Raw genomic sequence first — 14409 nt, 5'->3', positions numbered from 1 at the left:
CAAGGTTGCTTCTCCGCGAAGCCTGCCCGAACTGGGCCTCGGGCGAGTCGAAGGTGCGTCCGTTGCTTGAGGGGACCCTCGGGCGAGACGTGAATCCTCCTAGGTCGGCTGCCTTTGCCCGAGGCTGGGCTCGGGCGAGGCGAGATCGTGTCCCTTGAGTGGGCGGAGCCTTGACCTGAATCGCGCCCATCAGGCCTCTACAGCTTTGTGCTGATGGGGGTTACCAGCTGAGATTAGGAGTCTTGGGGGTACCCCTAATTATGGTCCCCGACACACCATGATTGTTGTTGGGGTTGCAACTGTCATATTTAAACGACTAGTACAATGGCAAACTCAAAGGACATTTGACCCATGTGGTATGGTATGACGGTTGGAGTCCGATGGTCTGACACCCCTATTTTTGGCACAATAGAGGGACTAATGACTCTTTGCCCCTTGCGACATATAGATAGAGCTTGTTCGAGCTTGGGTATAACAACTAGTCATTCAAACCTGATAAACACCCAAGTTAGCCCAAGAAAATATGTCCTATTCATCTCTAGTGATATTGATTTATCCAAAGTGAGATTGGGAGTAGCATATTGTGATTTCGAGTTGGTGTATCTATTGGCACTAGTGATATTCTTGAGTTATGGGATTCTTGTTACTCTTAGAGGTTGTCACCAACTAGATGGCTTGGAGGCAATAGAAGTTCATAGAGCGTCTTTTGTGATTATTGTCAACTATGATTATTGTTTGAGGGGCTCTTAGCCTCTTATGCTCATTTCCCGTGTGAGATTCACGAAGAGCAACTATAAAGAGACAGTTGGCTTGTTGGAGTGCATCTCTAAGAGTGGTTCTTACATCATCTTTATTATATGCTTGGCATGTGATGCCAAATAGAGCATAAACCATCTAGCTAGGACTCACCACGATGAGGACATAGGTTGCCGACAAACAACCGGATCTCAGAGATAATATTATTGTATTTATGCTCTTGCCCGATTTGGTTTTATAAGTTATCACACTAGCATGTGCATTCATATTATTAGCATTGTGTTTTTATTTGCTTGAGTATCTATAGAGTATAGAGGTCTTTTGTGTAAGAAGTATTTTTCTTTATAGTAAATTTGGGTAGTTGCTAAGATATGTGAAATCTATTCAGATACTTATATTAGCAACTAAAATTGTTAGGAAGGTTTACATATTGAGAATTAGAGCTAGAACAAATATATGCTTCGATGCTAGCTTTTATACAAATTTCAACTTTACTCTAGTAATAATTGTAAGCTTATAGAACAACTTTTATATGATATTCACTCTTCTCTTGCCGTCTACATCCTTTTAATGGCATATTATTTAAGACTAGTCTAATGTCCTTGCATAAATATGTAGAATCATACTTAATTGCGTTTACATATAAAGACTTTGGCCTATAGCTTGTAGGGAGTAGTTCAAACAAGTAGTAACTAACTATACATAGTTTATCTACAGAGAAAAAATTGGAGAAAAGTACATGAAAGGTCTTGTTTGCACAAACTTAATCTCTTCTCTTCTCATCTATATCTGTACATATATCTATTGTCTTCTTCTAACCACCTCACACCAAATTGCACCTAGGTTCTATATATCTTTTGTATCTTATGTATAATCTGGTTTTACGACATGTGCTTATACGAGTTAGAATAACTTGCTTACAATAGTGGTGAATACGATGCCAATATGCCAATATGTATTAGATCGTGCTCTTGTTGGGGACTTGTTCTCAAATGCTATGAATTAAGAACAAGGCAACATAAAATGTTAAATATTAATGTTCTTCGTCCGCTGAAGCATTATTTCCCCAAGGATTTAATGAACTTCGGATGAAGGTTATAATGACACAATTACGAAGGTTGAATCTTCGTAATTGAACTCTCAGAAATAATATAAAATAACATGAGACATAAAGCATTAAAGACAAGTAAATTAGAAGTAAACAACATCATTTATACATTATATAAGCTTGATGTATTCAAATATAAAGTTTAGATACATTTATACCTCGGCCTTGACAAAGAATAATTTCCGAGTGATGTGATCGCAATTACAGGAATGCGTGAACAGTAAAGGAATACTGTTCACTATTTATAGGCACAGGACACAGCCTGTGAGCAATTACAATCATACCCCTCATAAAAGTTTACAACAACGACTCAAACTCTTATGGACTAAAAGGTCATTCTTTAAGTCGGTTTGTAATTCCGAAGCCTCATGAACGGCACCCTTCGGCATCACGTACAGACAGTTTCAGCCGAAGCTGTTTCTTCCTGCAGGACCTTCGGCGACGAAGCATGGTCCCAACAGTAGCCCCTTCGCGGTGCTAGATCGTTTTTCGTAACGAGCTTGATCCGTGAAAAAAGTCTCTTAGGCTTCAGGAAGCCGAAGGTCCTAAAAACACCTTCCCTGAGCTTGTTGTCGAGAAACGATACAGTTTCCGAGCGCGTAGCGGTCCCACCATGCAGGTTCACTATTTTGGTCTTTGCGGCCCACCGCGCAGCGGGTGCGAGCAGCTGTTTGCCTGGTGTAAAAATCCTGACGATTCACCTTCTTACCTGCAGCACTATATAAACAGACAGGTAGGTGTGAAGTTACCATAGCATTCATTGCTATTGCACTGTTTTGCTGCCAAAAATTTTAACCATAGCCGAAGCTTGACTCTCGCATTCAGACGAAGCTCCAGTTTAGTGCCTACTTCGTCAGAAGAAAAGCTTCGGGAGAAAAGGTTATTTAATTCCCAAGAAATCTTTCAAGAAATTCAAAATTAAATGGCTAGGGTGCGCTCTACTGCTAGGGTTGAGCGTGAGGGCGACGAAGCCGAAGGTGTGGAGACCGTTCCTATCTCCGAAGCAATGCAGCGATCCGGATTGGTGACCTCGGAAAGAATCCCTACTGCCGAAACAGAACAAGCTGCTGCCGAAACGGAACAAGGAGATATTGAGGAAGCTGATTCTGATGATGATTACCATATCGCAGTACCGAGCAAGCCCAGCCATTTGGACTTCGGAAAGTCGACTATCTCCAAGGCTGATTTTTCCAAAATGGTGAAGTCGGGCTATTTCAGTGAAGATGAGAAGAAGCTGCTTCGCTTCGGGGGAGAGGAAACTACCCCGAAGCCAGAAAAGGATGAAATAGTTATTTTCAAGAGTTTTCTAAAAGCTGGGTTGAGATTTCCTTTAAATAGAATGATTTCTGATGTGCTGCAAAAGTTTGGTATCTATTTTCACCAACTGACTCCTAACGCCATTGTCAGGCTAAGCGTTTATATCTTGACTCTACGAAGCTAGGCAGTGGAGCCGTTTGTCGACAGCTTCTGTCGAGTACATGAGCTGCATTACCAGACTAAGGCCAGAAAGGATGGATTGCATGAAAACTTTGGTTATTATAATTTTGCCTATCGAAAAACCACAAAATTTCCTGTGATTAGCTACCGAAGCAAATGGCCGGCAGGCTGGAAGTCAGAATGCTTTTATGTCAAAGTTGACGATGACAAAGAGAAGCTGGTACAGAGCCCTCTTGAATTGATCTTCGGAGAAACCAGACCCCGATGCAAAATGACAGCAGAAGGTCCAACTTGGACCGCACTGGCTGAATTCAAAATTATTGCGGAACACATTGGCACTAGAGATTTAGTGCAGGAATTTCTGGCCTTCAGAGTGTTTCCAACTATGAAGGAGTGGACTATGCCGAAGCTTAAAGGAGAAAAGAAAGAGGGGGAGCTTGTCCGACTACCCTATTATTATAAGTTTAAGAAATATTTTAAAGCACCCTGCCAAGAATGGCTCGACACGATCGAAGTAATGAGTAGTGAAATTCTTAGAAATTACTCCAAAAAAGAGGACCAGCTGATGGCACTCGGCCGAAGCGAAGGCTGAACAGGGTGCTTGATGCTATAGGGTTTGAATATGCTGATTATGGTCGACTGGGCGGAGACGCTGGAGGCCCGAAGCGAAAAAGAATTGCCAGCGCTGCTGACGAAGAGGTCGCCAAGGTAACCAAAAAGAAAAGGGAAGATTCTGAAAAACTTAGCCCTGAAGAGTTGAACCCTGAGCCGAAGATGGCCGCTGCAAAAAAGAGGAAAACTGCATCTCCAGAACCAACAACGTTGGTTCGAGAAGAAGGTTCTCCTGCAACGCCTTCTTCTGTTGAAGTAGAAGAGATTATGAAGGTAATGACTGAACCTTTGCCTGTCAAGCTAAGTCCGCTGGCACTGGAACTGACGAAGTTTTTTCAGAAGGACAAGGCAGCTTCGGCAGAAGAAGGTCCTGCACTGCTGAAAAAACGAAGGATTATTCAAATAGCAGATGTAATTCATGGGACACCGTCACCGACACCGGCATCAAGAATTGCTATTGACCAGACTGCCGAAACTGCCGAAGCTAAAGGCGCCGCAGCCGAAGCCACCAGAGCGGAAACCTTCGAAGCTGAAACTGGCGCAGCCGAAGCTGCCGGGGCTGAAACCGGGGCCACAGAAGATCCGAACCTGGAAGAAACACTTGAAGTTATTGATAACATACTCCTAAAAATGACCGAGGAAGAATCTGTTGTGGCCGCGGCGAGCACAGCTACTGAAAAGGGGAAAAATCAAGCTGAAGACATTTTGGAGGAAGAAGATTTTGAATTTCAAGATTTACTTGGGCAATGACTGACAGACGCTGAAAAAGCAGAGCTTAAAAATGTGCCATAGCCTGCGGATATAAGCCAGAGGCTACACTGTTCGGTGGGGTTAACGAAGGAAAACTGAGGTGCCTTCGAAACCGCAGCGAAGCTAAAATTGTTAGAACTCTCTGCAAAAACATTGGCTTGCCGAAGCTAGAAGCGGACCTCTGCCGCTACCAACGACACCATATCGCCGGAAGCTTGCTTTATGCTAACTTCAAGGTAACAAATATTTTTGTTATTTTATTATTATTATTATCTTTTAGGTCGTTTTCTAACAAAGATCGTTTCGACAGAGCATATTATTAAGTAAGGTTCTAAAAATGCAACAAGATCTCGAAGAAGAGAAGAACAAGGCCGTCATCCAAGATTTAGCTGAAAAAGTTGAAAATTACGAAGCTAATCTGAAAAAGAAAGACTTCACCATCCAAGACCTTGAAATCATGGTTAAAGAGCACGAAGGTGCATTAGAGAAGAAAGATTTTGTTATTCAGACCATGGAGGGTTCTTTGGCTGAAGTCCAAACCGAGAATAGCAACTTAAAGAATGAATTGCTCCAACAGTCAGAAAAATTTGAGCAAGAAAAGAAATATCTTGAAGTAAGGCTGAAAACTGAGGTGGATAAAAATTCAAATTTGCAGAAATCCTTTAAAGATCTTCAAGAGAAATGCTTAAGCTTCGGCAGCCGATGCGTGAAGCGGCTGAAGGATGTGTTTCATTCTGTCGGAGCCAGCTCTGCAAAATTTACACCTTCAGCTGAAAATCTGCCCAGCACATTAGAATATATTGAAGGCGAGGTTGATGCCCTTGACGAAGTTATTGGTGGGCACGCCGACTTCTGCGCCCTGGTAGCTTCTCGGGGCACAGCTACTGCTTTTCTGAAGGCTGGCTGCGCACATGGAAATATTGTGAATAGATCGAACTTCAGCTTGTCAGCATCAGATCTGATAGATATCCCAAGCCTAGCCCGAAGCATTGGAAATAGATTCATGACCCAGATCTGGGTAAGTGGCGGGCGAAAAATGGCAGGTGACGAAGCTCGAAGCCATCTTAAGCCGGTAAGAAGCTTATGTTTGCTACTTTTACCTTCTCCTTGAAATTTGCACCTTTCTTATTCTGCTGTTTAATATACGCAGGATGACGAAGCTGAAGAATGACAAAGCTGAAGTTTGACGAAGCTTAGCCTGAAGCTTAATAGTTGCTTACAATATACTTTCCTGCAAAAATTCTGGAGAAACTCTTGTAATATAGTTATGGAACAGCTCATGTAAATTTGTACATACCTTGTAATATATTTTGTCTCCTTTTATCCGCATACAATCTGCTTTGTTGTGGACGAAACTTCTCTTTTGAGCCGAAGGCGAAAAACACCTTCCCTTCTTTTCGTTCACAACGAAGCATAAAAAAAATTTCCTTCGAAGTTTTTCCTCATTGCTGAAGCACCTGTCTTTTTTTGTGTAGTATGGTGATGATTCTATATATGTCTAAATGAATGTTTATGAATGCAAATGACATGATGAAATGTACTGTGCAAATGAATATTGGGACACATGTTCAAAAACCATAAGCACAGTCCTTCATCCCCTTAGGAATGATTCAAATCTTTTTGTCGTTTACTTTTCGGCTTCACCGTTTACTTTTCGGTGTATCAGCGTTGACTTTTCGCTGTAAGCCTCCCTTAGGAGCTTCTTCGCCTTTTACTTTCGGCGGAATCAGCGTTTATTTTTCGCTGTAAGCTCTGCATTCCCTTATGAACGACTTTTGAGCTTCTCCCTATTTCCTTTTCTTTTTTCCTTTGCCTTTACATTTACATTTTTTGGGGGATATCACTCTCATAGAATTGAAATAAGGAAAATTACATGTTGTGGCCCCATTAAAAACCTTTCTCCCCCTTTGGAAAGGAAAATGGTGCCACAAAAAAGAATAGAAAAAATTACATCAGGCTAAACATAATATCGCCGAAGCTCATCCGCATTCCATGATCTAGGAATGTCGTTGCCATCCATATCCTTCAATCTATAGGAACCGGGTCTTGACGAAGATACTACCAAAAAGGGGCCTTCCCACTTCAGCTGTAATTTGCCTACTGTCTCAGGATTGGCTACTCTTCGAAGTACCAAGTGTCCTGGTTCAATGTTCTTCAGCTTGACCTTTCTGTCACGCCATTTTATTGTTTCAGCTTGATATTTATTGATATTTTCCACAGCTTGAAGTCTGATCCCTTCAATAACATCTTTTTCTACAGAGCAATCAGCTTCGTCTTCGCCTTCTGCCGAAGCTACTGTCCTTATTGATCCTGCTTTGGCCTCCTCCGAAGTTATTGCTTCGTCACCAAACAATAGTTTGAAGGGCGTAAAACCTGTTGACCTTGACTTGGTTGTGTTATGGCTCCACACCACTTTGATTAGCTCGTCTGGCCACTTTCCCCTGGGCTGATTGAAGATTGACTTCATTATTCCTGTCATTATGATCCCATTAGCTCTTTCGACAAGACCATTTGACTCTGGGTGTCGGACTGATGCAAAATGAATCTTCGTGCCAATTTGATCACAAAATTCTCTGAAGGCTTCAGAATCAAATTGTGTCCCATTATCCACAGTAATAGCCTTCGGCACTCCGAAGCGACAAACAATGTTTTGCCAGAAAAACTTTTGAATAGTAAATGAAGTTATTGTGGCTAAGGGCTTTGCCTCAATCTACTTGGAAAAATATTCCACTGCCACTACTACATATCTTAGGTTCCCCTGTGCTGGTGGTAATAGGCCTAGTAAATCGAGGCCCCACCTTTGCAACGGCCAAGTGGGTCGTATTAATTGGGTTAAAGACGAAGGTTGTTTTTGATCTTTTGCACATTTCTGACAACCTTCGCACTTTTGGACCAGATCCGCTGCATCCGAAGCTGCCTTTGGCCAATAAAATCCTTGGCGAAAAACTTTCCCAAGCAAGGGCCTAGATCCAATGTGAGATCCACACAGGCCTGCATGTATTTCCTTCATTAATTCTATACCTTCGGATCTGGATAAACACTTGAGCAATGGGGAACAGACCCCACGCTTGTATAACTCCCCTTCTATTATGACATATGGTCGAGCTCTTGCTTCTATTCTCCTGTTATAAGCTTCATCGTCTGAAAGAAAATTACCCTAAAGGAAAGAGATGATCTCAGTTCTCCAATATTCGCTATAAACAGGGGATATGTTAAGGATTGCTCTTTCAAGAAGCTCGACCGAAGGTGCTTTTATTGTTTCGAAAAATACTTCCGAAGGTATAGGCAGCCCCTGGGCTACTGACTTGGCCAATAGATCAGCATATTCATTTTCTCCGCGAGGAATATTTTTGACAGAGAAACCTTCGAAGGAAGCCTCAATCCTTCGGACTGTATCTAGATATTTTTCAAGCTTTGGGTCTCTTGCTTTATAGCTCTTGTCAACATGACCAGAAATAACTTGAGAATCAGTTTTAAGAATTGCCCTTCTGATTCCCATTGTCTTTAGCTTCCGAAGACCCAAGAGCAGAGCTTCATACTCAGCGATATTATTTGTGCAACTAAAATCAAGTCTTGCCGCATAACAAGTTTTAACTTTGGATGGTGAAACCAACACAGCAGCTGCTCCTGCTCCGAAGGTTCCCCAAGACCCATCACAAAACACTGTCCATGCTTCGGCATCTTTATTCGTTTCTTCCTCCTGAGCCCCTGGCGTCCAGTCAGCAATGAAGTCTGCCAACGCTTGGGACTGAATCGAAGATCTATGGACATAATCAATACAAAATTCATTGAGCTCTGCAGCCCATTTTCCAATCCTTCCAGTAGCTTCTCGGTTTCTCATGATATCCTTCAGAGGTTGCGAAGAAGGAACAATTATGTTGTAAGCTTGAAAATAATGCCGAAGCTTCCTAGAGGCCATCAAAACAGCATACAATACCTTCTCCAATTCTGTATAATTTTTCTTTGATAAGCTAAGAACCTCGGATACAAAATATATTGGGGCCTGCCTCTTAACTTGGCCTTCAAGCTTCTCCTGGACAAGTGTTGCACTTACCGCTGAGTGCGAAGCTGCCACATATAATAACAGAGGAGCCCCTGGCGTTGGTGGAGTTAATGTTGTTAGATCTATCAGATATTGCTTCAGCTCTTCGAAGGTTTTCTGCTGGATTGGTCCCCATTGAAAGACTTCGGCTGACTTCAGCACTTCGAAGAATGGTAAGTTTCTCTCTGCTGATCTGGATATGAATCTGTTGAGAGATGCCAGCCTTCCTGTCAATCTTTGAGCCCCCTTTTTTGTACTTGGTGGTTCCATTCGAAGTATAGCTTCGATTTTGCTTGGGTTAGCCTCAATTCCCTTTGTTGAAACTAGGCAACCAAGAAATTTCCCCTTCTTTACTTCGAAGACACATTTTTCTGGATTCAGCTTTAGACCAGCCTGTCTAAAATTAGCGAAGGTCTCCTGTAAATCAGCAATGTGGTTATCTTGCTTCGTGCTTTTTACAATGATATCATCAACATAAGTTAGCACATTCCTGCCTATCTAAGAATGGAGGACCTTCGGTGTCATTCTACTGAAACTTCCTTTGGCATTCTTGAGCCCCTCAGGCATCCGAAGGTAACAATATGTCCCACTAGGGGTTATGAAGCTGGTTTTCGGTTCATCCTCCTTCTTCATCCAGATTTGATGATAGCCTGAATAGCAATCCAGAAGACTCATAAGCTCTGATGAAGCTGCTGCATCGACTAAGGAATCTATCCTTGGCAATGGAAACTCGTCCTTCGGACATGCCTTATTGAGATCAGTAAAATCGATACACATTCTCCATTTACCATTGGCCTTCTTCACCATAACAGTGTTAGCCAACCATTCTGGGTATTTTACCTCTCTAATAACTCCGGCACTGAGGAGTCTTTTTACTTCATTCCGAGCACCTTCGGCCTTGTCATCAGACATCTTCCGAAGCCTCTGCTTTCTGGGTCTGAAGGATGGATCAACATTGAGCGAGTGCTCAATAACATCCCTGTTAACTCCACAAAGATCATTAGCTGACCAAGCAAAAACATCTTTATTGTTGAACAGAAACCTTATCAAGGTTTTCTCCTGCTCTTCAGACAATTGAGATCCCAATAGCACCTTCTGCTCTGCTATATCCTCACATAAGAGCATGGGCTTCGGCTGATCAGCCGAAGCAGCCTTTTCCCTTTTTCTGAACTTGTATTGCTCACAAGCTTCAGTTCCATCTATATTATGGATTGCTTTTGAGTCTGTCCAATTTCCTTCGGCCCTTCTGGCGGCTTCCTGACTTCCATGAATAGCAATGGGCCCTTGGTCCGAAGGTATCTTCATGCAAAGATAAGCTGGATGAAGAATTGCTTCGAAGGCATTGAGAGTACCACGACCAATGATTGCATTGTAAGGGTATTCCATGTCAACAATATCAAACACAACTTGTTCAGTCCTCGTGTTGTTGATAAATCCGAAGGTTACTGGCATTGAGATTTTGCCGAGTGCTACAATCTGCCTTCCTCCGAAGCCGCAAAGGGGATGTGTGGCATCAAGAATTTTATCTTCGGGCTCTTGCATCTGTCTGAAGGCCTTAGCAAATATGATATCAGCTGCACTGCCTGTATCAACCAAAACATTGTGAACCAGAAATCCTTTGATAACACAAGAGATAACCATAGCATCGTTGTGTGGGTAATCCTTGAGTTGAAGATCCTCTTGGGAGAAGGTAATAGGAATGTGAGACCATCTTGACTTGACGAAGGGTCCTTGCACCCCGACGTGTTGTACCCTTCTCTGTGCCTCCTTTTTCTGCCTCTTATTGGCTGGTTCTGAGCATGAACCGTCTGTTATCGGGAGTACCAGCTTCGGAGCCGAAGCAGCTCCAGCTTGAATGTTGAACGAAGCCATCAGCTCAGTAAAGTGGAAGTGAGTTTACCGGAGGTGGGCGCCAATGTTGGGGACTTGTTCTCAAATGCTATGAATTAAGAACAAGGCAACATAAAATGTTAAATATTAATGTTCTTCGTCCGCTAAAGCATTATTTCCCCAAGGATTTAATGAACTTCGGACGAAGGTTATAATGACACAATTACGAAGGTTGAATCTTCGTAATTGAACTCTCAGAAATAATATAAAATAACATGAGACATAAAGCATTAAAGACAAGTAAATTAGAAGTAAACAACATCATTTACACATTATATAAGCTTGATGTATTCAAATATAAAGTTTAGATACATTTATACCTCGGCCTTGACAAAGAATAATTTCCGAGTGATGTGATCGCAATTACAGGAATGCGTGAACAGTAAAGGAATATTGTTCACTATTTATAGGCACAAGACACAGCCTGTGAGCAATTACAATCATACCCCTCATAAAAGTTTACAACAACGACTCAAACTCTTATGGACTAAAAGGACATTCTATCTTTAAGTCGGTTTGTAATTCCGAAGCCTCATGAACGGCACCCTTCGGCATCACGTACAGACAGCTTCAGCCGAAGCTGTTTCTTCCTGCAGGACCTTCGGCGACGAAGCATAGTCCCAACAGCTCTGTATATCTAATATATGACAGGCCTCACGATCCATAGCCACACACTCATACGAGTTAGAATAATTCACATTGAACGATAATAGAAAGAATGATTTCTGTACGTGTATTCGATGCAACACGCTACACTTTTGTACCATATAGGGATATTTGATAGTCTGTATACGAATTGAAATAGAATTTTTTATCATAACTTTTTTAATAGTAAACATATCTGGTGTACATGAAACTGTGAGAGAAATAGGCATTTTCAGTTTTAATTTAATCCATAAAATCAAAATGATGTATGTGACGACATGTATGTGCATGTGTATCACTACTCACATAAGCAGTAAACAACAGTAAAATATGAACAAATACAAAGAACAGATTGTACTCTGCGGAGGGACCGATGCTCAAGGCATCAGTGACTCCATTCACATGAGACATTTCGTATGTATGTTCGATGTAGTCGTACGCAGTCGATGCAGGAAGATGTACGCAGTGCAGTCCCTCGAACGGCGCCGGCGACGAAGAACTTAATTTGCGTTGGTCGGGCAGACAAAGCGAGCAGTCGCAAGTACGCTTCCCAAAAACCCGATCGCCCGCACACCCGTGCAAGTGCCGCTCCGCGGACGACGATTTCGGAGGCGTGCTCTCCCACACTCTCTGTGCTCGCAGAATGTGGGACGAGAATGACTGTGTGCAACACGTCTGAGACTATTCGGTGCAGAGTGAGTGTGTACTGTGCTGTCCAACACCAGAAACAGCCGCACCTCCTCCGTATATATACACGCGCAGAGGGATGGCAAAGGACAGTAACGGTCAACATGAGAGCTACCGTTACAGCCAGCCAGAAACTAACACCATCAGTCACGTCCGTTACTAGCTGACAGCCATTACAGCTCGTCCGTTACTAGCCATAACACAGAAAACGGCCAGTAACGTACGACAGTAATGGGTGATCATCACTCTAGGCAAAATGCGCAACCGTTTAGGAAGGAATACTCGGACCAAGGTCCGATCTACCACGGCCACGGTCTCGGCCCAGCCCGGCCGGCGGCGCGTGTGTGTGGCAATCCTTCATCCTTTTCTCAACTTTTCAATAGATGCACCAACGGTCCACCTATTTAAATTAATTGAATTGTCCCTTGAACTTACAGTATGATATTAAAGTACTAGTACACCGTAGCATTAAAGTGGGCCTTTAGCATTGACTATTATTGAATATTAATTTGGGTCAGGCCCACATTAATTCAACAATCCCCACCAAATGCTAAGTCACATTAAAATGTTCTCATTATCTCAAACGTTTGATATACTGGTGTTTCGATGGAGACTGTTAAGTTGAACATCCACCTAGAATCTAGAATACACTTGACCACAAATGCACAATTGACTAGGCCTTGAATTGACAGTTTTGCGTGGAATAAGTTTCATCTAAACTCTTTACCAGTACTAGATTGCTGAGCGCATTCCCTCTGGTTGGAGCATCTAAGTCAAACTCCATAGCCTTTCATGGGTATCTAGAGACCACCCAGATCTCATAAACTGTGACTAGCAGTTAACCCATATAGGTATGTTCCTCTAAAGATGTTCTGTAGGACAACATCTTTGCTTCACAAAGCCATTTGGAACATATTAAGGTGTAAACACCAACCTACCTTACAGTAAGGAAAGATGTGCATCTGAAATGAACCTTATTAAGGGTCTTTACTCTCAGTCTACCACTAGCTTGTTTCACCATTCCAATTCACGGGATCTCTGATCACATAGAACATGTTACCACTATGATAAACTTTAGGTGGGTCTCAGGCCAATTTCACTCGATGCACTATCTATCACACTACGTGATAGCCCCTTAGTAAATTGATCTACCAGATTTTTAGACGTATGGACATAGTCCAACGCTATTACTCCAGAGTTTCTCAATTTCCTGACAGATTTTAAACGCCTCTTTATGTGCCTTGTCGACTTCGTATTATCCTTAGAACTGTTTATCTTGATTATCACTGTCTGATTATCACAGTTCATAGAAATAGCTGGCACAGGTTTTTCAACCACCAGTAAATCCATGAGTTCATGAAGCCACTCAGTCTCAACTGAAGCGATATCTAATGTTGTGAGTTCTGCTTCCATAGTCGACCTCGTTAAGATGGTCTGCTTGCAAGACTTCCATGAAACAACGCCACCTCCAAGTGAAAACACATATCCACTTGTGGCATATATCTCATCAGTATAAGATATCCATTTTGCATCACAATAACCCTCCAGTACTGTTGGGTACCCGGTATAATGGATGTCTAAACTCATAGTACCTTTTAGATAGCGCAAAACTCTCTCAAGAGCATGCCAGTGATCATCTCTCGGTTTTGAAACAAACCGGCTAAGTTTGCTCACAGCAAATGAGATGTCAGGCCTTGTAGCGCTACCTAAGTACATGATGAACCAATTATTTGGGAATATATCAATTGATCCCTAGCTATCCTTCGATTTTTCTTCAATAGCTTACTAGGATCATAAGGTGTTCGAGCAGGTTCACATTCGCTATAACCAAAGCGACTCAAAACCTTTTCCACATAGTGGGATTGCACAAGTGTGACCCACCATTGCCTTCTCTCAGTATCTTAATGCTAAGAATAACATCAGCTTCTCCCAAATCTTTCGTTTCAAAATTATTAGACAAAAAGTCTTTTATCTCTTTAATCACATCAAGACTCGTCCCCAAGATTAGAATGTCATCAACATATATGCATAAAATTACTCCCTCGCCCCCACCATACCGATAATATACACATTTGTCTACTTCGTTCACAACAAAGCCAACAGATGTCAGAGTTCTGTCAAACTTTTCATGCCATTGCTTAGGTGCTTGTTTTAGGCCATATAAAGATTTCAATAATTTACACGCCATGCCTTCTTGACCGTTTGCTACAAACCCAGTTGGCTGCTCCATGTAGATTTCCTCATCTAGCTCTCCATTTAGTAATGTTGTCTTAACATCCATTTGATGGACGAGAAGACCATGAGAGGCAGCCAGAGTAAGTAGCACACGAATTATGGGGCCACAAGTGAATAAGTATCAAAGAAATCCTCACCTTCCTTCTGTGAATAGCCTTTAATTACAAGCCTCGCCTTGCACCTTTCAATAGTATCATCAGGTCTAAGCTTTTTCTTGAACACCCATTTACTCCCAATGGGCTTACAT

The sequence above is a fragment of the Zea mays genome, chromosome 4 (genome assembly GCF_902167145.1).
Source record: "Zea mays cultivar B73 chromosome 4, Zm-B73-REFERENCE-NAM-5.0, whole genome shotgun sequence".
Classification (NCBI taxonomy): Eukaryota; Viridiplantae; Streptophyta; class Magnoliopsida; order Poales; family Poaceae; genus Zea; species Zea mays.
The sequence above is the reverse complement of the archived record's forward strand: the minus strand, read 5'-3'. Positions refer to the sequence as shown.